This window comes from Mustela nigripes, chromosome 1, assembly GCF_022355385.1.
Source record: "Mustela nigripes isolate SB6536 chromosome 1, MUSNIG.SB6536, whole genome shotgun sequence".
NCBI lineage: Eukaryota > Metazoa > Chordata > Mammalia > Carnivora > Mustelidae > Mustela > Mustela nigripes.
In genome coordinates this window covers 231,556,824-231,577,629 of record NC_081557.1, presented here as the reverse complement: position 1 = coordinate 231,577,629, position 20,806 = coordinate 231,556,824, and positions in this window count along the sequence as shown.

The window sequence follows — 20,806 nt, the reverse complement described above, 5'->3', positions numbered from 1 at the left end:
CACTAGCCCCTTATCTGATATGTCATTTGCAAATATCTTCTCCCATTCTGTCAGTTGTCTTTTGGTTTTGTTAACTGTTTCCTTTGTTGTGCAAAAGCTTTTGATCTTGATATAATCACAATAGTTCATTTTTGCCCTTGCTTCCCTTGCCTTTGGCAATGTTCCTAGGAAGATGTTGCTGAGCCTGAGGTCGAAGAGGTTGCTGCCTGTGTTCTCCTCAAGGATTTTAATAGATTCCTTTCTCACATTGAGGTCCTTCATCCATTTGAGTCTATTTTCATGTGTGGTGTAAGGAAATGGTCCAATTTCATTTTTCTGCATGTGCCTGTCCTATTTTCCCAGCACCATTTGTTGAAGAGACTGTCGTTTTCCATTGGACATTCTTTCCTGCTTTGTGAAGATTAGTTGACCATAGAATTGAGGGTCTATTTCTGGGCTTTCTAATCTGTTCCACTGATCTATGTGTCTGTTTTTGTGCCAGTACCATACTGTCTTGATGATGACAGCTTTGTTATAGAGCTTGAAGTTTGGAATTGTGATGCCACCAACTTTGGCTTTCTTTTTCAATATTACTTTGGCTATTCGAGGTCTTTTCTGGTTCCATATAAGTTTTAGGATTATTTGTTCCATTTCTTTGAAAAAAAATGGATTGTATTTTGATAAGAATTGCATTAAATGTGTAGATTGCTTTAGGTAGCATAAACATTTTCACAATATTTATTCTTCCAATCCAAGAGCATGGAATATTTTTCCATTTCTTTGTGTCTTCCTCAATTTCTTTCATGAGTACTTTATAGTTTTCTGAGTATAGATTCTTATCCTCTTTGGTTAGGTTTATTCCTAGGTATCCTATAGTTTGGGGTGCAATTGTAAATGGGATTGACTCCTTAATTTCTCTTTCTTCTGTCTTGTTGTTGGTGTAGAGTAATGCAACTGATTTCTGTGCATTGATTTTATATCCTGACACTTTACTGAATTCCTGTACAAGTTCTAGAAGATTTGGAGTGGAGTCTTTTGGGTTTTCCACATATAGTATCATATCATCTGCGAAGAGTGATAGTTTAACTACTTCTTTGCCGATTTGGATGCCTTTAATTTCTCTTTGTTGTCTGATTGCTGAGGCTAGGACTTCTAGTACTAAGTTGAATAGCAGTGATGATAACAAGACATCCCTGCTATGTTCCTGACCTTAGCGGAAAAGCTTTCAGTTTTTCTCCATTGAGAATAATATTTGTGGTGATTTTTCATAGATGGCTTTGATGATATTGAGATATATACCCACTATCCCTACACTTTGAAAAGCATTGATCGGGAAGGGATGCTGTACTTTGTCAAATGCTTTTTCAGAATCTATTGAGAGTGTCCTATGGTTCTGGTTCTTTATGTTATTAATATATTGTATCACATTGATTGATTTGTGGCTGTTGAACCAGTCTTGCAGACCTGGAATAAATCCCACTTGGTCGTGGCGAATAATTCTTTTAATGTACTGTCGGATCCTATTGGCTAGTATTTTGGTGAGAATTTTTTCATGGGTGTTCATCAAGGATATTGGTCTGCAATTCTGTTTTTTTACAGAATCCTTGTCTGGTTTTGGGATCAAAGTAATGCTGGCCTCATAAAATGAGTTTGGAAGTTTTCCTTCCATTTCTATTTTTTGGAACAGTTTCAGAAGAATAGGAATTAATTCTTCTTTAAATGTTTGGTAGCATTCCCCTGGGAAGCCATCTGGCCCTGGGCTTTTGTTTGTTTGCAGATTTTTGATGATGGCTTCAATCTCCTTACTTGTTAGGGGTCTGTTCAGGTTTTCTATTTCTTCCTGGTTCAGTTGTGGTAGTTTATATGTCTCTAGGAATGCATCCATTTCTTTCAGATTGTCAAATTTGCTGGCATATAGTTGTTCATAATGTGTTCTTATAATTGTCTGTATTTCTTTGGTGTTGGTTGTGAGCTCTCCTCTTTTGTTCATGATTTTATTTATTTGGGTCCTTTCTCTTTTCTTTTTGATAAGTCTGGTCAGGGGTTTATCAATCTTATTAATTCTTTCAAAGAATGAGCTCCTAGTTTCATTGATTTGTTCTATTGTTGTTTTTTTTTTTTTTTGGTTTCTATTGCATTGATTTCTGCTCTGATCTTTATTATTTCTCTTCTCCTGCTAGGTTTAGGCTTTCTTTGTTGTTCTTTCTCTAGCTCCTTTTGGTCTAGGGTTGGTTTGTGTATTTGAGACCTTTCTTGTTTCTTGAGAAAATCTTATATCGCTATATAACTTCCTTTTAAGACTGCCTTTGCTGTGTCCCATGGATTTTGAACCACTGTGTTTTCATTATCATTTGCTTCCATGAATTTTTTCAATTCTTCTTTAATTTCCTGGTTGACCCATTCATTCTTTAGAAGGATGCTGTTTGGACGCCTGGGTGGCTCAGTGGGTTAGGCCGCTGCCTTCGGCTCAGGTCATGATCTCAGGGTCCTGGGATCGAGTCCCGCATCGGGCTCTCTGCTCAGCGGGGAGCCTGCTTCCTCCTCTCTCTCTCTCTCTGCCTGCCTCTCTGCCTACTTGTGATCTCTCTCTGTCAAATAAATAAATAAAATCTTTAAAAAAAAAAAAAAAGAAGGATGCTGTTTGGTCTCCAGGTATTTGGGTTCTTTCCAAATTCCTCTTGTGATTGAGTTCTAGCTTCAGAGAATTATGGTCTGAAGATATACAAGGAATGATCCCAATCTTTTGATACCGGTTGAGACCTGATTTATGACCCAGGATATGATCTATTCTGGAGAATGTTCTATGTGCACTAGAGAAGAATGTGTATTCTTTTGCTTTGGGATGGAATGTTCTGAATACATCTGTGATGTCCATCTGGTCCAGTGTGTCATTTAAGGCCTTTATTTCCTTGTTGATCTTTTGCTTGGATTATCTGTCCATTTCAGTGAGGGAAGTGTTAAAGTCCCCTCCTATTATTGTATTAAATTGTTGATGTGTTTCTTTGATTTTGTTATTAATTGCTTTATGGAGTTGGCTTGTCCCATGTTAGGGGCATAGATATTTAAAATTGTTAGATCTTCTTATTGGACAGACCCTTTGAGTATGATATAGTGTCCTTCCTCATCTCGTATTATAGTTTTTGGCTTAAAATTTAATTGATCTAATGATTGCCACCCCAGCTTTTGTTTGATGTCCATTAGCATGGTAAACTGTTTTTCACCCCCTCAGTTTAAATCTGGAGTTGTCTTCGGGTTTAAAATGGGTTTCTTGTAGGCAATATATAGATGGGTTTTGTTTGTTTATCCATTTTGATATACTGGGTATTTTGATTGGGGCATTTAGCCCATTAACATTCAGGGTAACTATTGAGAGATATGAATTTAGTGCTATTGTATTGTCAGTAGGGTGACTGTTTCTGTATATTGTCTCTGTTCCTTTCTGGTCTGCTATTTTGAGGATCTCTCTTTGCTTAGAGGACCCCTCAATATTTCCTGTAGAGCTGGTTCAGTGTTTGCAAATTCTTTCAGTTTTTGTTTGTCCTGGAATCTTTGTATCTCTCCTTCTATTTTCAATGACAGCTTAACTGGATATAGTATTCTTGGCTGCATGTTTTTCTCATTTAGTGTTCTGAATATATCATGCCAGTTCTTTCTGGCCTGCCAGGTCTCTGTGGATAAGTCTGTTGCCAATCTAATATTTTTACCATTGTATGTTACAGACTTCTTGCCCTGGGCTGCTTTTAGGATTTTCTCTTTGTCACTAAGACTTGTAAGTTTTACTATTAGATGACAGGGTGTGGACCTATTCTTATTGACCTTGAGGTGGGTTCTCTGTGCCTCCTGGATTTTAATACTTCTTCCTTTTGCCATTTTAGGGAAATTCTCTCCAATAATTCTGTCCAATATACCTTCTGCTCCCCTCTCTCTTTCTTCTTCTTCTGGAATCCCAATATTCTAATATTTTGTCTTACAATATCACTTATCTCTCGAATTCTCCCCTTGTGGTCCAATAGTTGTTTGTCTCTCTTTGGTCAACTTCTTTATTCTCTGTCATTTGGTCTTCTATATCACTAATTCTCTCTTCTGCCTCATTTATCCTAGCAAAGAACCTTCATTTTTTTTTTATTGTACCTCTTAATAACCTTATTTTAAAATTTTAGTTTGGTTAGATTTTAGTTCTTCTATTTCTCCAGAAAGGGCTTTTACTTCTACAGAGAGGGTTTCTCTAATATCCTCCATGCCATTTTCGAGCCCAGCTAGTGCCTTGAGAATAATCATTCTGAACTCTAGATCTAATATATTAGCAATGTCCATATTGATTATTTCCCTAGCCTTTGGCACTGCCTCTTGTTCTTTTTTTTTTTTTTTTTTTTTTTTTTTTTTGTGGTGAGTTTTTCCACCTCGTCATTTTATCCAGATAAGAATATATGAAGGAGTAAATAAAATACAAAAAGGGTGACAAAGACCCCAGGAAAATGTGCTTTACCAAATCAAAAGAGATCCCAAATTGTGGGGGGGAAGAAGGAGATAAAAGAATTTCAGAAAAAAAAATTAAAAAAAGAAAGAAAAAATATAAAATAGAATCTATTTATCAATCTATCAATAGATATATTAGACTGGTGAATAGAACAGAGTCACCCACTTAATTTTGGGAGTATTTTCGTCTCTTAGAAGAAACTACCTCCCCAAATTTTAAAGAATGAAAAACACATATACAGGTAAACACAATGAAGGGATGGAATATGACTATAAAGATGATTTTTTTTTAATTTTCTGAAAAAGGAGTTGATAAGATAACTTAGTTGGGAGAATAAAGAAAAAGAAAGTGGATAGAATTTGCTCCAGCTGGAGACTAGAACAAAGCCATGTGCTAGATTTAGAGTATGTTTTGATCTATTAGAAAAAGTTGTATCCCAAATTTTTTTAGAAGAAAATACCCATGCTTATACAAAAAATAAAGTTAGATACAATGAAGGATAAAATATGAATATAATAATGAAGGTTAAAAAAGACTTTTTTTAAATGAAAAGTATTGTTAAGATAAACTAGTTAAAGATAAACTAGTTAAGATAAACTCGTTAAAAAAACGTTAAGTGAGGATAGAATAAAAGTTAAAAAAAATTGAGAAAGAAAGCCAACGTTGGTGGCATCACAATTCCGGACTTCAAGCTCTATTACAAAGCTGTCATCTTCAAGACAGCATGGTACTGGCACAAAAACAGACACATAGATCAATGGAACAGAATAGAGAGCCCAGAAATAGACCCTCAACTCTATGGTCAACTCATCTTCAACAAAGCAGGAAAGAATGTCCAATGGAAAAAAGACAGCCTCTTCAATAAATGGTGCTGGGAAAATTGGACAGCCACATGCAGAAAAATGAAATTGGACCATTTCCTTACACCACACAGAAAAATAGACTCAAAATGGATGAAGGACCTCAATGTGCGAAAGGAATCCATCAAAATCCTTGAGGAAAACACAGGCAGCAACCTCTTCGACCTCAGCCGCAGCAACATCTTCCTAGGAACAACGCCAAAGGCAAGGGAAGCAAGGGCAAAAATGAACTATTGGGATTTCATCAAGATCAAAAGCTTTTGCACAGCAAAGGAAACAGTTAACAAAATCAAAAGACAACTGACAGAATGGGAGAAGATATTTGCAAACGACATATCAGATAAAGGACTAGTGTCCAGAATCTATAAAGAACTTAGCAAACTCAACACCCAAAGAACAAATAATCCAATCAAGAAATGGGCAGAGGACATGAACAGACATTTCTGCAAAGAAGACATCCAGATGGCCAACAGACACATGAAAAAGTGCTCCATATCACTCGGCATCAGGGAAATACAAATCAAAACCACAATGCGATATCACCTCACACCAGTCAGAATGGCTAAAATCAACAAGTCAGGAAATGACAGATGCTGGCGAGGATGCGGAGAAAGGGGAACCCTCCTACACTGTTGGTGGGAATGCAAGCTGGTGCAACCTCTCTGGAAAACAGCATGGAGGTTCCTCAAAATGTTGAAAATAGAACTGCCCTATGACCCAGCAATTGCACTATTGGGTATTTACCCTAAAGATACAAACGTAGTGATCCAAAGGGGCACGTGCACCCGAATGTTTATAGCAGCAATGTCCACAATAGCCAAACTATGGAAAGAACCTAGATGTCCATCAACAGATGAATGGATCAAGAAGATGTGGTATATATACACAATGGAATACTATGCAGCCATCAAAAGAAATGAAATCGTGCCATTTGCGACAACATGGATGGAACTAGAGCGTATCATGCTTAGCGAAATAAGTCAAGCGGAGAAAGACAACTATCATATGATCTCCCTGATCTGAGGAAGTGGTGATGCAACATGGGGGCTTAAGTGGGTACGAGAAGAATAAATGAAAGAAAATGGGATTGGGAGGGAGACAAACCATAAGTGACTCTTAATCTCACAAATCAAACTGAGTGTTGCTGGGGGGAGGGGGTTTGGGAGAAGAGGGTGGGATTATGGACATTGGGGAGGGTATGTGCTTTTGTGAGTGCTGTGAAGTGTGTAAACCTGGTGATTCACAGACCTGTACCCCTGGGGATAAAAATATATGTTTATAAAAAAAATTAGAATAAGAAAAAAATAAAATTAAAAAAAATTAACTTTGTAAGACTAAAGAATCATGGGGAGAAAGCCATGAATTCCGTGCTTTGCTTTCTCCTCCTCTGGAATTCCACTGTTTTCCTTGGTAAGGGAACTTGGTCTTGGCTGGATTTCTTGATGATCTTCTGGGGGAGGGCTTTGTTGTAGTGATTCTCAAGTGTCTTTTCCTGAGGTGGAATTTCATAGCCCTTACCAGGGGCCAGGCTTAGTAATCCACTGGGTTTCACTTTCAGAACCTTTCTTTTTCCTTGAATGCTTTCCATATAGCTCTGGAGGGTGGGAATGAAAATGGCCACCTCCCAAAATCTGGCCCGGAGAAGCTGAGAGTTTGGGACTCCACATCTCAGTGAACCCTCAGAGAAAAGAGCTCAATCACTCCTGTCTCCAACAGGGCTCCAACAGGGCTCTGAGCTCACCTATCCTGTGACCAAGTGTCTCTGTCTCTGGCACACAGCCCCACCTGCAGTCTCCAAACCCAGCAGATCCCTGAGCACTTCCACGGGTTCTCCCCAGATTTTGTGGGGTCTCTGCCCACAGAGCAGTGGCTTGACTCTGCCACAGGTCATAGTTTAAGTAACCCCGAGTTGAGAGCTCACTCCTCGGCTCTATCTCTGTAGCCAGTTTCCCTGCTCTAATACCTGCGAGCTCTGAGACACTCAGACACCCTTGATCCTACTATGACCCCACGGGACCTGAGACCATGCTGTCCCCATGTAAGCTTTACCCCAGCTTAGCCTCTGGAGTGATGTACCTCAGTGGAGCAGACTTTTAAAAGTTCTGATTTTGTGTTCTGTTGCTCCACCACTTGTGGTGAGCCAGCCCTTCACCCCACAGTCTATCTTCCTGTTGCTTTGGAGTCATTTCTCCGCAGGTCCTACCTTTCACAAAGTGGCCAATTTTCTGTTTCTAGAATTGCTGCTCTTCTCTTCGATCTCCTGTTGGAATTGTTCAGAATGGTTTGATAAACTATCTAGGTGATCTTCTGCTACCTGATGTCATCTCAGCCTGCTACTTCTCTGCCAACTTGACTCTTCTTACTAGTGCCTTCATTAAACTCTCTCCAATTACCCCTTTGTACTTGCCTTTATTTTCTGTCGGGACCCTACCAATCCTCCACATAGAAAAAGAAGGAAGTAATAAGATCTTCTCTTTCAGAAGTCTTCATATCAGAATATTCAGGTTGGAGTTTGTTAGATTAGCTATTTTCAGGAGAACTCTGGTAGCGCAGTCCATCCCATCATAACACGGGTTTGAGTACTTTTTGTCATTTATTTCTGGCATTGATCAGTCCTTCACGTTCATGGTATACTTCCTTCTTTATCTGGGATTATATGGCTTCTTTTAAATTCTCTATTTGAAAAAAATAGACATATAGTTTATTAATTCATGTATATACTATAAGTATAGCAAATTGATCCCAAGTAAATCTATAACAAAACATGTGTATATAATTTATGAAAGTTCATAAACTTAATAAAAATAAAATTATATCTAACCCAGCCATGTATTTATCTATATATCTATATAAGTATATGAAAATACATCTGTACATACCTGTATGTATCCCAAAATTTTTTGGTCAGTTTATACTTAACTATTATATTTTGTTGGGACTGTCACTAAGATTATTTGCCATTATGATCTTAACTGTTTATTGCTGGAATGTAGGAAAACTATACTTATGTATTTTTAATTAATATATATATTATATTAGCTAAAGTGTTCTTCAATTGATTTTCTTGGATTTTCCAAGTATCTTACTTTTCTTATGTTTGTTTTTTTAGCATTTCTTCCAGTTGTTTTAGCTAGTTTATTTGTTTTAACTAATCAATAAAAATAAATACAAAGCAATTAATTTTTGAGATTTGTCACCTCATTCATGCTTATTATTTCTAGATTATCTGTATTTTTTTGAAATATGCACACTATTCTGTTAGATATAACATATTATATATCCTATTATATATATTTTTTATACTTAATTTCACTTTCCTTTCCTTCAATGTCTTCAAAAGTATCTCAGATTTGTTTTCTTCACTACTTTTCAATTCAGCTTTTTTGATATTTTATTTTAGATTTGTTAATAAAATTTTATTTTTCTCCAATTTCTTATTTATGTGTTGTTATATTTTCTCCAATAATTCTTTGTCAGTGTTGGGGCCAATTCCATGTTAAAACCTGTTAAACCCCTAGGGTCTGCCTGGACCTGCTTAGCCAGAGCGACTCCATGTTGCCTAGGTAGCCACTTTGTTGTCTAGGTAGTCATTTTGTTGTTGTTATGTTGCCTATGTTAGGATCTGTGAACAAAGGAATGAGACTGATACAAAGTGAAGGTCAAGCAAAACTTTATTTTGCACCAAGCATCAAGAATCAAACTGACTGGTCAGGGCTATCTCTTACGAAAAGGTGATGACAATGATCCCGACAAGGCCACTCCCAAGAAGGCCGCTCTGGACGAGGCTGCTCTAGCTGAGGCTGCTCTGCAGATGAGGCCACTCCATGATCAGAGCTGCTCCCAAGAAGAGGCCACTCCGGACAAGGCCACTCCCAGGACGAGGCCGCTGCTCGATGAGGTTGCTCCCTGGACAAGGCTGCTCCCAAGAAGAGGCCTTTCTGGACAAGACCGCTTCCCAGACAAAGCCGCTCCCAACAACGAAGAGGCAACGATGACAGCGATGATGACAAGGAGGACAACCCGGATGACACAGACTCTGCTCCCCTCTATGCCCCTCTGACAAGCCTGCCACCCAGAGGAGGCCACCGCTGTGGACAATGCCACTCGTGGCTCGGGGTGGCAAGGCATTTTGTGGCGAGGCTGTTGGCAACTAGGGGACGTTGGCATCTCAGGTCTGCTGGCATCTCGGGACTGCTGGTGTCTAGGGGCTGCAGGCGTCGGGACCGCGGACTGCTGGACCGCTGGTGTCTCTGACTGCTGGTGGTGCAGGCCGGCTGGCAGCGCAACTGCCAGAGGCTGCAGCTCGGGGCTGCTGAAGGTAGGCTGCAGGAGGCTCGGGGCCACCGGAAGCTGGGCCACAGGCGGTTGGAGGCTGCAGGTGGCGGCTTGGGACCACCGGATGCGGGACCATTGGAGGCAGGGCCACAGGGGGCTGAATGCTGCAGGTGGCTCGGGGGCGCCGAGGCAGGACCTCTGGAGGTGGGGCTGCAGGTGGCTGGAGGCTGCAGGTGTCTGGAGACTGCTGGCAGTGGGACCGCTGGCTATGGTTATAGCTCTAACAAGAGCTATTACAGCTCTTCTGCTCCTCCAACTCTTCCTTCTGCTCCAGCCAGAGCTCTCCTGCTCCCCTGACAGCCTCGCACACCAACTTTTATGGGGTTGGTTGAGCCCCGCCCCTACACAGGTGGCCAATCGGATCTCAATTCACCCTAGTGAATATACGTGTGTCCCACCGATTGGATGTCTCCACCCAGCCTGCCCCACCCCTACATCCAGAGTCCACAAGCAAGTTCCTCTGGGAGGGGCAGGCCCTTACAGCCTAGATAGCCATTTTGTTGTTAATAAACACCTCAACTGTTACTGGTATTGGTTCTGGGTAACCAACACACACCTAAAATAAGGCCAGACACGTAACGACATCCAATCAGCCAAAGCCACATATGTAGAGGTATGCAGTTGTGCCTATAAAACCAGCCTATAAGACCAAGGGGTGGTCGCTCTCTTTGGAGGTGGCCCTGGCCGGTCAGTCTGACTTTTAATGCTTAGCATAGAATAAAGCTTTACATAACCTTCACTTCGTCTTAGTCCGTTCCCCTGGCCAGTCAGTCTAACTTCTAATGCTTGGCATAGAATAAGACTTTGCATAACTTTCACTTTGTCTCAGTCTCATTCCTTTGATAATGGACCCAACAGTCAGCCTCTTCTTATTTATACATTGCCTTACATTTATATATATTATATTTTTGTACATGATTTCTTTACTATTGATTTAAAAACTTTTCTGAAAATTTCTTCAGGAATCTCCATATAAAACATTTTTGTTAAGAGTCTTTATCTTTTGCACTGAAATGATTAATTGGTCTTTTTTTTTTTCATGAAATTATAACATCTTCAGAATTCTGAAGAATATATAGGTAGGTAAATGTAAAGAGGGAAAAGAGGCTTATGAGAATTTCAAATAAAAGTTTTTTATTTCAAATAAAAGTTTCCTCTCCCAGCATCAAAGAAAGTGTCTTCCATGAACACTTGTATTTGCACAATTTTAGTATGATGTTCAACTTGCTCAAATGCCTCTTGTCAATGACATCTACCCTCAACCACCATGTTTTTATTGTAATTTTTACCTCTCTGACTTCTTCAGTCCCACTTTACCTGTTATACTATTTTTATAGCCCTTATTTAGTTTCAACAACATGTAATTTGCTTTGTTTATTGTTTAGAGCTCTTGCTTATTTCCTCCCAGAATGTAGGCTCCATGAAGACAGAGAACCTTAGACCTGTGACTGGAACATAGCAGGTACTCAATAAATACTTAAATTCATGCTTAAAACTCTGAAACCCACCCCAGACTTACTGAAAGGAAATTTCCAGTTATGGAATCTGGTATTCTACATTTTACATAGGTTCTTCTCAATGATTCTATTGCACAATAAAACTTGAAAATTATTGTTTTCTAAAATTAGAGATATGGATGGAATGCAATTACAGATATTTTGAAAAGCTACCTGGGTGACTCTGATAGACTCCCTACCTTACCCCCACTGGCCTTGTAGATATTCAGCAATTATGGTCCTTTTGTACCAAGACAGATTCTACTCCCGAGGTCATGCTCTGTTTTGGGGCACCTGAAAAACATTCCTTTCTGCTAAGACCATCATTAGTGGTATTTGGAATGACTAGATCTATTCCTGCTTCTGCCTTTGCCTGGATCATTTATCATTGTCTCCAAATATGGTATTATCCACCAGCTTAAGGACCCCATGAGCTTTCCCATTCTATTGTTTACTGGACTCTCTGGATATGTTACTCATGGTACTCTATAAGAGGAAATAGTTCCCACTGGAGGCACTAAGTGTCTTTCTACCTACTTGCTTAGAAGTAAATTGGGCTGCCTTTTACATGAGGCCAATTATAAATGATACTCTTTTTTATAAAGACTTTGTTAATCTTATTAACAGAATCTTCTAAGTAATTATATTTTAGCTTTAAATGTTTGAAATGCTTAGCTTTCTTTTTTTGTCTTCACTGGAACTTTAGTGAGCAGTTGGGGGAAAATCCATGATATGGATGGCTATCAGATGTCATGTGAAATAAGAGATTTCCCTTAATAGAACTAATCTGTATTGATGTTATACAGAAGCAAGAATTCCTTTCTTCAAAGGTATTTATAGCCAGACTAAGAATCAAATTGACATGAGAAATTAACAAGGGAAAATAAAATTTAATAGTGTACCTATGAAGAATCCACACAGAGATGGAAATTCTAAGACAATCAGGCAAAAGGTGGTATATATGTCATTCTGAACAAAGGAGAGGAGGTTAGAGGCCTGAGATTTCGGAGGGAAGGAAAGCAATTCACAGGACAATGAAAAAGAGTAAATGTTTTGTTAGCAAATATTTGCCCTGTAGTATGTATGGGTTACTCATATAAAATATATCTCTGGTTATAACCTTAACTCTGTAAGCACCCTCTATTTAGATTCTTCTTTGCAGGTAAGAAAGGAGCAGATTTTTCTCTTGAGGCTGCAGGATCTCAATTGCCTTCAGCTCAAAATCATCCCCATACCAAAATGGCCCATCTTGGGCAGCCTGCCTTCAGCTCTTATAGTGTCTTATAAGAGACTGAACTATTGATTTTTATTAATGATGCATTTCAGGTCAACTGGGTGGCTCAGTCAATTAAATATTGTTTTTGGTTCAGGTCATGATCCCAGGGTCCTGGGATTGAACCCCACATCAGACTCCCTGCTCATTGAGAATTTTGCTTTTCCCTTTCCCTCTGCCTGCTACTCCCCCTGCTTGTTCTCTCTCTCTCTCTCTGTCAAATAAATAAATAAAATCTTTTTAAAAAGATACATTTTAAAATACTTCAGGATCAATGTAAGACACTCCTATTGTTAATAAGATATCTATATATCTATATCTATATGATATATAGTTATATATATTTTATATATATATATATATATATATATATATATATATAACTTGAGCTAGGTGAGATAAATTAATCATGTTCAGTGCCAATAGGATCAATATCAGAGTAGATCTCTGAGGACTACTTTAAGTCAGTATCTATAAATTCTTGAAACTGTTAATTGGCATAGGAATAGTGAAGAACAAAGAGATGTACAGAAACTTGGGTGACCATTATATTTCATAACATTTCTGATGTTTTGATTCAGTTGTATAATTACAGAGGTCTCATGCACTTAATACATGAAGAGTTTAAGTATTCATTTAATCATTAACTTTTAAACCAAGTCATTATAACTAAAAGGTCTTCAGATGTGAGCCTGATACTGTGCCATGGACTGTGCACACTGTTATTAAATGAAACTGCAAACAGAAATCTGGTAATATAAGAGACACACACAAGCAAATGCATGCATAGCAATGTATTAAGTGTAGTAACATGCATATTAGCTCTTTAGGGGTGCCATAAAGGAAGGAGGCATCAATTTGGATACAATGTATTAAGTAAAGATTCAAAGAGGAGGATATTTAAGTACAAAGTCTAAGAGAAATAAGCAAAATATGCAAGCACAAAATGCTATTTAGTGCCAGAGGTGGAACTGTCACATTGACACCAAGACTCGAGAATGCTCTTACTACACAAAACGCGACCTTTCATCATTATTCATCATTGTCTTCAGAATTTTTTCTTTTCCTTCTAATTTAAAGTTAAAATCCATTATAGTTGAGAGATCATATTTAAAAACAGGGAATAATAAATATTTATTGTTTCCTTATCATATATTAAAAATATAATAAGATAAACCTGTGGCAGAAAGTGCTTAAAATATTTAAAACTGGTATCTATTCTAGAGCAATTCTTCACAGAAATACTGATCCATAGATTTGCATTATTATAACAGATTTTGAAAAAGTCATAATACAAATTTGTTATAAAGTTTCATCTCCTAAAATTATGTCAAGGATAAAAATCGTAATATTAAAATTAAACATTTAGTGACTTTGTCACATGGTTTTTAAGAGTATCTATCATACTATGTGACTTGCAGCTTATGGTGAAAAAGATAGTTCACTATTTTTTTTGGATATATATATATATATATATTTTTTAAGATATTTATTTAATGTATGCCTGGGTGGCTCAGTTGGTTAAGCATCTACCTTCGGCTCAAGTCATGATCCCAGGGTTCTGAGACTGAGTACCACATCGGGCTCCCTGCTTGTCAGAGAGTCTTATTCTCTCTCTGCCTTGTCCATGGCTTGTGTTTTCTCTCTCTCTCTCTATCTGAAATAAATAAATAAATTCTTTATAAAAGAAAGCGGAATTTATTTGAGAGAAAGAGCACTTGCACACAGGAATGGGGGAGGGCAAAGGGAGAGAATCTTAAAACAGAGTCCCTGCGGATATGAATATTTTCTACTTTTATATTTTATACATAGACTTAAATGGGAGAAATGTGCAACAATTAGATGGGAAAAGGTGCTCATTTCATCCTTCCAAATGGCATAAATATAAATATATAAATATAAATATAAATATATAAATATAAATAAAAATATAATACTCAAAATAAATGTTTTGTTAAGTAAACTAATCTATGTCCATGTAATTAAATATTATTAATTTATTTTCACACTGTGTGCCATGAGCTTCATGGGCTAAAGATTACAGGATTCAGGTTTGTCCACATTGTTTTAAAAAAGAGACTATTTTTATTGTTATGTTAGAATTTTATATACAATTTTATATGAAAAATAAAGAGTTCCAACTATAAAGAATTCAAAAATATGACATACATATATAACTGCATAAAAATCTCAAAATATGTATGTCTGTATAAAAATAATAATTATTTCTGAGTCTTCTTATAATGTTTGATTTCAAAAATTGTATTTCCAGAATTTATCAAGAAAACAAAGCTAAAGGAAGAACATAATATTAGCTATTAAACAGTAAAATCTTTAAAAGCAATACAGAAACAAATTGTGAATATTTTGCACTATTTTCCCTACCAAGTTTTATCACAGTATCATTTAAATCAATTTACATTTGAATTTTACAGCATAAACATATATTTATATTTTTGAAAACTTTCAAATCCCCCAGCTTCATTCACTCTTGATATTCAAACCATTTACCTTTGAAATACCAATCATATCATCATGCTTATAGATATAAACACTTCATTGCATTTGGCTTTGCATGTCTCCATCATTTCCACTAGTTTCATGAAATCCTGCATATTTAAAAAAAAAGTGTTTTACTTTCAGTTTGCAGAAGTATGATTTTGTATTTGCATTTTTGCTTTTGAATGTTTTGATGGGATGGAGAAACATATTTCATGCCAATGGCCTCAAAAGAAAGCTGGGGTAGTGACTCTCATATCAGATAAATTAGATTTTAAACCAAAGACTGTAGTCAGAGATAAAGAAGGACACTATATCATTCTTAAAGGGCCTGTCCACCAAGAAATCTAACAATTGTATGTATTTATGTCCCCAATATGGGAGCAGCCAACTACATAAGTCAACTGTTAATTAAAATAAAAAGTCATTGATATGAATGCATTAATAGTAGGGGATCTAAACATGTCACTCTCAGTAATAGACAAGTCTTCCAAGCATAAAATCAATAAAGAAACAAAAACTTTGAAGGACACATTGGACCAGATGGACTTCATAGATATGTACAGAATGTTCCACCCTAAAACAACAGAATACCCATTCTTCTCCAGTGTACATGGAACTTTCTTCAAAACAGACCACATACTGGGTCACAAATCAGGGCTCAACCAATACCAAAAGACTGAGATTATTCCCTCTATATTTTCAGACCACAATGTTTTGAAACTGGAACTCAACCACAAGAAAAATTTGGAAGGAATTCAAACCCTTGGAAGTCAAAGACTACCCTGCTTAAGAATATTTGTATTAACCAGGAAATCAAAGAAGTACTTAAACAAATCATGGAAACTAATTAGAGTGAAGACACATCAGTCTAAAACCTATGGGAGGGACGCCTGGGTGGCTCAGTTGGTTAAGCAGCTGCCTTTGGCTCAGGTCATGATCCCAGCGTCCTGGGATCGAGTCCCACATCAGGCTCCTTGCTCGGCGGGGAGCCTGCTTCTCCCTCTCCCTCTGTCTCTGCCTGCCATTCTGTCTGCCTGTGCTCGCTCTCTCCCCCTCTCTCTCTCTGATAAATAAATAAAATTATTAAAAAAATAAAAAATAAAAAATAAATAATAAATAAAACTTATGGGATACAGCAAAGGCAGTCATAAGGGGGAAATATATAGCCATCCAAGCATCCCTCAAAAAAAATTGAAAAATCCAGAATACATCAGCTTTCTTTACAACTTAAAGAACTGGAAAATCAACAATAAATTAAGCCAACCCCACACACAAGAAGGGATATAGTCAAGATTAGTGGAGAGATCAATGAGATAGAAGCTAGAGACACAGTAGAACACATCAATGAAACTAGAAGCTGATTTTTTGAAAGATACTAAAATCCAATAATCAGCCACATTAGGCCAGAAAGACAGCCTGTGTAATGCCATAAATGTGGGATTCTGATCACAGCTTGCTGAAAAAATATTCTTAGTATTCCAAACCCATGATGTGTTTTGAAATCACTGCTCTGTTTAATATTATAGCATAATTATTTCTGTCAAGTTGTAAAGTTACTATTGTCTTCAGGGGAAGAATTTAGAACAAAATTATATAAATATCACTAGACAAACACTTTAAAAAGTAAGCTTTAGGTAGAACTTGCTGAAGAGAAGAGCCATGTAAAGATGGTATCCTTTGTTGTAGGTAGCCCAAAGCTGATGAAAGAGCCACCATGACAGCAGCTACTGGAAAATTTTTGGAAGTCACCTCATGCTTGTCAATGTTAGTGTCTGGGTTATATGGCCTTAATTCTATCATCCCATTAGTTTTCATTGGTTTTAATATAAAGAACAGGAAGAGTCTAATAGTAGAGCTTTTAATCAATTTGTGGATTCTGTCCCAATCTGCTAATTCTAGTTTATACAGAAGGATCATCAACCTCAATTTATTTTAAAAGGAAAGATACTCATCTTTAATTTCTACTTTCTGATATTATTCCAGTAAATATGGACAGCAGAGGCTTATTTCTTATTCTTATTCCATTTGTCTTTATCATCAATTTTTTTTTTTTTTTTGAAATAAGAAAGTGTTGAAAGAGATGGGGAGGTTCATCCCACCTTTGGTAAGTCTTTGATTATAAGGTACAAATTAGAATCCTACAGAAGAGGGTATTTTATTTAAGTTCTACCTTAATTAATAAATAATTGGTGTCCCCAACACAATAATACTGACTCCTTTGAATAGCTGACTGAGGATTTACTACCAATCCCTAAAGAGATAACGTGGGTGAGTAAATTAACACTGTAAATAATTTTTACTTTCTTTTTCTAAACCAAAGATTTAATTAACCTCTCCCCTTTTTGTCCTCTGATGAATGGCTTGCCTAACCCTGAAGAGCTAGCATCTTCACTAAGCAGCATCATCGTTTCTTCAAAGTTCCACTGGCCTCTATCACTCTTAGAGGTTAAAATATCCAGAATGAATGAAACACATTTTCAAAATAACTGAAAAGTTTTGACCTTATTATACAATAAGCATCTTACCAGAATTCAACAAATGTTAATATACTATAATGAACTCTATTCAAAATTATTTTGATAATTTGATTTGACATACAGAAAGTTGTAGATGCAGTGGAATTCTGAGTTTTATGGACACGAACATAGTTCATTCTCTAGTTCATTCTCTAGATTTCATTCTATGACCATAGAATTCACTATATAACAAAATAATTCACAAACTGAAAATCCATGGTAACAAAAATCCTGTGGCCAAGATTTTAATGTTTATTATAATAAGATTTTGTCAATAATTATGATGGCCAATATCAGTTGCTGGGATTCACCAGTTAAATAACCTTCTTGCTTTATTTTTCTGAAAACAATGAATTTGTCCTTCATCTGTGAACAGTGAACCTGAAATATCTGATGTCATTTGGTGATAGTAATATAAGTACAAAAGCAATTGGTTTCCATCTTGTCAAGGATTATTTTTCTTCTTTGGTTAAAAATAAATAAATAAAAAGTAAATTTGTTGCTTCCTCTTGTCTCAAAACAGAACAGTTTTTCAGCTTCTAAAGAGAATTTCAATGTATCTAGTCACAATATAAAGCTTACTGTTCTTCATTCTTAACTTCCATTTATACAATGACCCAGAAAAGTTGTTATTCTTGAACAGAAGAAGTCAGATACAGATGCTATTTTCAAAGAAATCATTTCTGAAGTCATGTAGGTAATAAGGGAGAGAGAGAAGGAGTGGCTTAGTAATGGGGAGAGATGAGGTGGGGGCGTGGCTCTGATTTCTGAAAAAAACAAAAAAACAAAACAAAACAAAACAAAAAAAAAACCAAGCATGAATGTATTGAATTTACTCTCCACAAATGCAGAATCCTTTATCAACTCAGAGAATTCGGTGTCAATTATTCCTATAAAGTTCCCAAATAAATAATGATTTAAGTATCAGAGCCTAGGTCATAAATTTAACTTAAGAGATACCTAAGGAAGTCAAGTCAGTATGTATGTGGAAGATGGGGTGGGGGTGGGTAGAAGAGGTGGTTAAGACTCATGTGAAGGACTATGGAGAACATTGTATATACAACCAATATTGTATTAAACTTAGTATTTTAAGGCATATGGTTATGAACTCTGTGAGATCCAGAAATATCACTGATACTTCCTAATATTCCTAATGTAAAATATCTGCTTTTTAAAACACTGTTTTTTTTTCTTTTTCATGTTATGCTTATCAGAACCCTGTTTAATGTATAGGACAATCTAGTACATATAGCTGAAGTGTCTTACCTAAAAGTCCATCAAATCCTACCTTCTTACCAATTATTTTTCCTAATTTGTTTCAGGGGTTGGATGAAGGTCAAGTCTGTATTATTTTTCTATCTCAATATAAAATTCTATTTTTGAGTCTTCTAAGGAAGTTCAAGTTCACACATTTTTAAAATTTTTTACTATACTGATCATTTTAATATTAAAATTCATGCTGCATCTCTGTGAGTTATAAAAATTTGAGTTAATGTGTTTTTATATATGACCAGAGAAATACAAATTATGTACTATTTGAGCTATGCATCCCTGTGATAACAGAACTGTGATAACAGTTCTAAGTAAGTTATATACCTATGCACAGCTCTGTATTTTCCACCTAAATAATACTGGACAGTAAGAAGGGACGTCAACTACTTCTGGGTATAACAGGTGAAACATATGTGCTCTCTGACTCGATGACATCCCAGGATGACAGAAGATGGAGCTCTAATCTTTAAGGGCCCTGGATTCAGATGCTGTGTCTAAGAGGGTTATTTTCAGAGATCTGAGAAAGGACCTAGAAAAAACATTCTGTTCTGCTGATGGAAATATCCTCATTTCTACATGTTTGTCAGTATTTCATCAGGAAAACAACAATGAAAGGGACATTAAGTAAAAGAAACTTTATACAACACAAAAGAAAGACACAAAAATATTACAGAACTACCAGGGGCCCTAACTTGCAAAAACTATCTGCTGATGGGAGTCCAGCTGCCTAAGGAGGGACTAGGATCCTGCTCTTTGCAATCTTCTGTTAACCTCTAAAATAGAACCATCAGTTATTGTATAAGCAAAAGTTGGTTTATTCACAAATAGCAGAAATTGAAGTCCATATCATGCATACTATGGCAAAACCATTGGTAAATTTAACAAACAAAAAAGAGGAACATTATTTTATGGAGAAGAGAGAGGATGTTGTGAGGGGTTGTTTTGAATGAAAGTCCATTGGAGAGAAGCAAGAGTTGGGTGATTATGATTTTTCATTGAGTGAGTTGCAGCTGTACTTGATTTTTTACAGAAGATTCAATGTATATCTTTTTTTGTTGGGGAGTGTAATTGATCATTTTTTCCTATTCATAATTCTTCTGTTAATGTCTGTAATTGATGATTCGTCCTTTATCTGGCACTGAGTGATACAGCTCCCCTCTTCTAGACTCCACTCTAGTGAGATTGCTATTTATTAATTTTCACAATTCCAATATTACTTTTTTCAAAGTTCCTTATGATTGATGAACCTTTAAACCATTAGATATTAAGTATTTAGATCTTTACCTGTGCTCATTCCTCCATCCACTTGAAGCAAAACCTAAGATAAACTCCTTGAAGTTTTGCCCATAGGGAGATTTCCTGTCTTTCTGAGCAACTTCTGACTGGGGCAATAATGCAGCAGCAGTAAATCAATAATTTTTCTTCTTTTATCTTTGGATCTATAAAGAAGAGTCACTGTGAATTGGTAAGTGTACATGGAGAGAGAAGCAACAATATAAAGATGATATGCCATGAGCAGGGGCCATCTTCTCAAGAAATAACTTGTTTCCAAACCCTCTCAAACCTGTCATAGATTCCATTTCCCCCTACCAATGAATGGCTACTTAGAACCTCTAACTCTATGGTTTTGTGGAAAAGATATTACTCACTTCAGTTTTCATAGTCATGTAGTGCTCCATGGATAAAGATTTAATTTTTACCAGCTACCAATATCAAGTCAAGAGCTGTTTCCAAAAAATATAAATAAATAAATAAATTTAAAAAGTGTAAAAAAGTCTACTTTGGGCATGCCTATGGCCACATAGAACTTAGTGGTAGACTACCAATCTATTAAATTTCTAAGAGTGCCCATTGCTGAAAGTTACCATTAGCTTCCACTTTTATATCTTATATTAGCTGATAATGACTTTGCACTTAAATTTACAGTCATGATACAGATTTCCTTTTGAAAATAACATTAATAACGTTGGTGGCATCACAATTCTGGACTTCAAGCTCTATTACAAAGCTGTCATCTTCAAGACAGCATGGTACTGGCACAAAAACAGACACATAGATCAATGGAACAGAATAGAGAGCCCAGAAATAGACCCTCA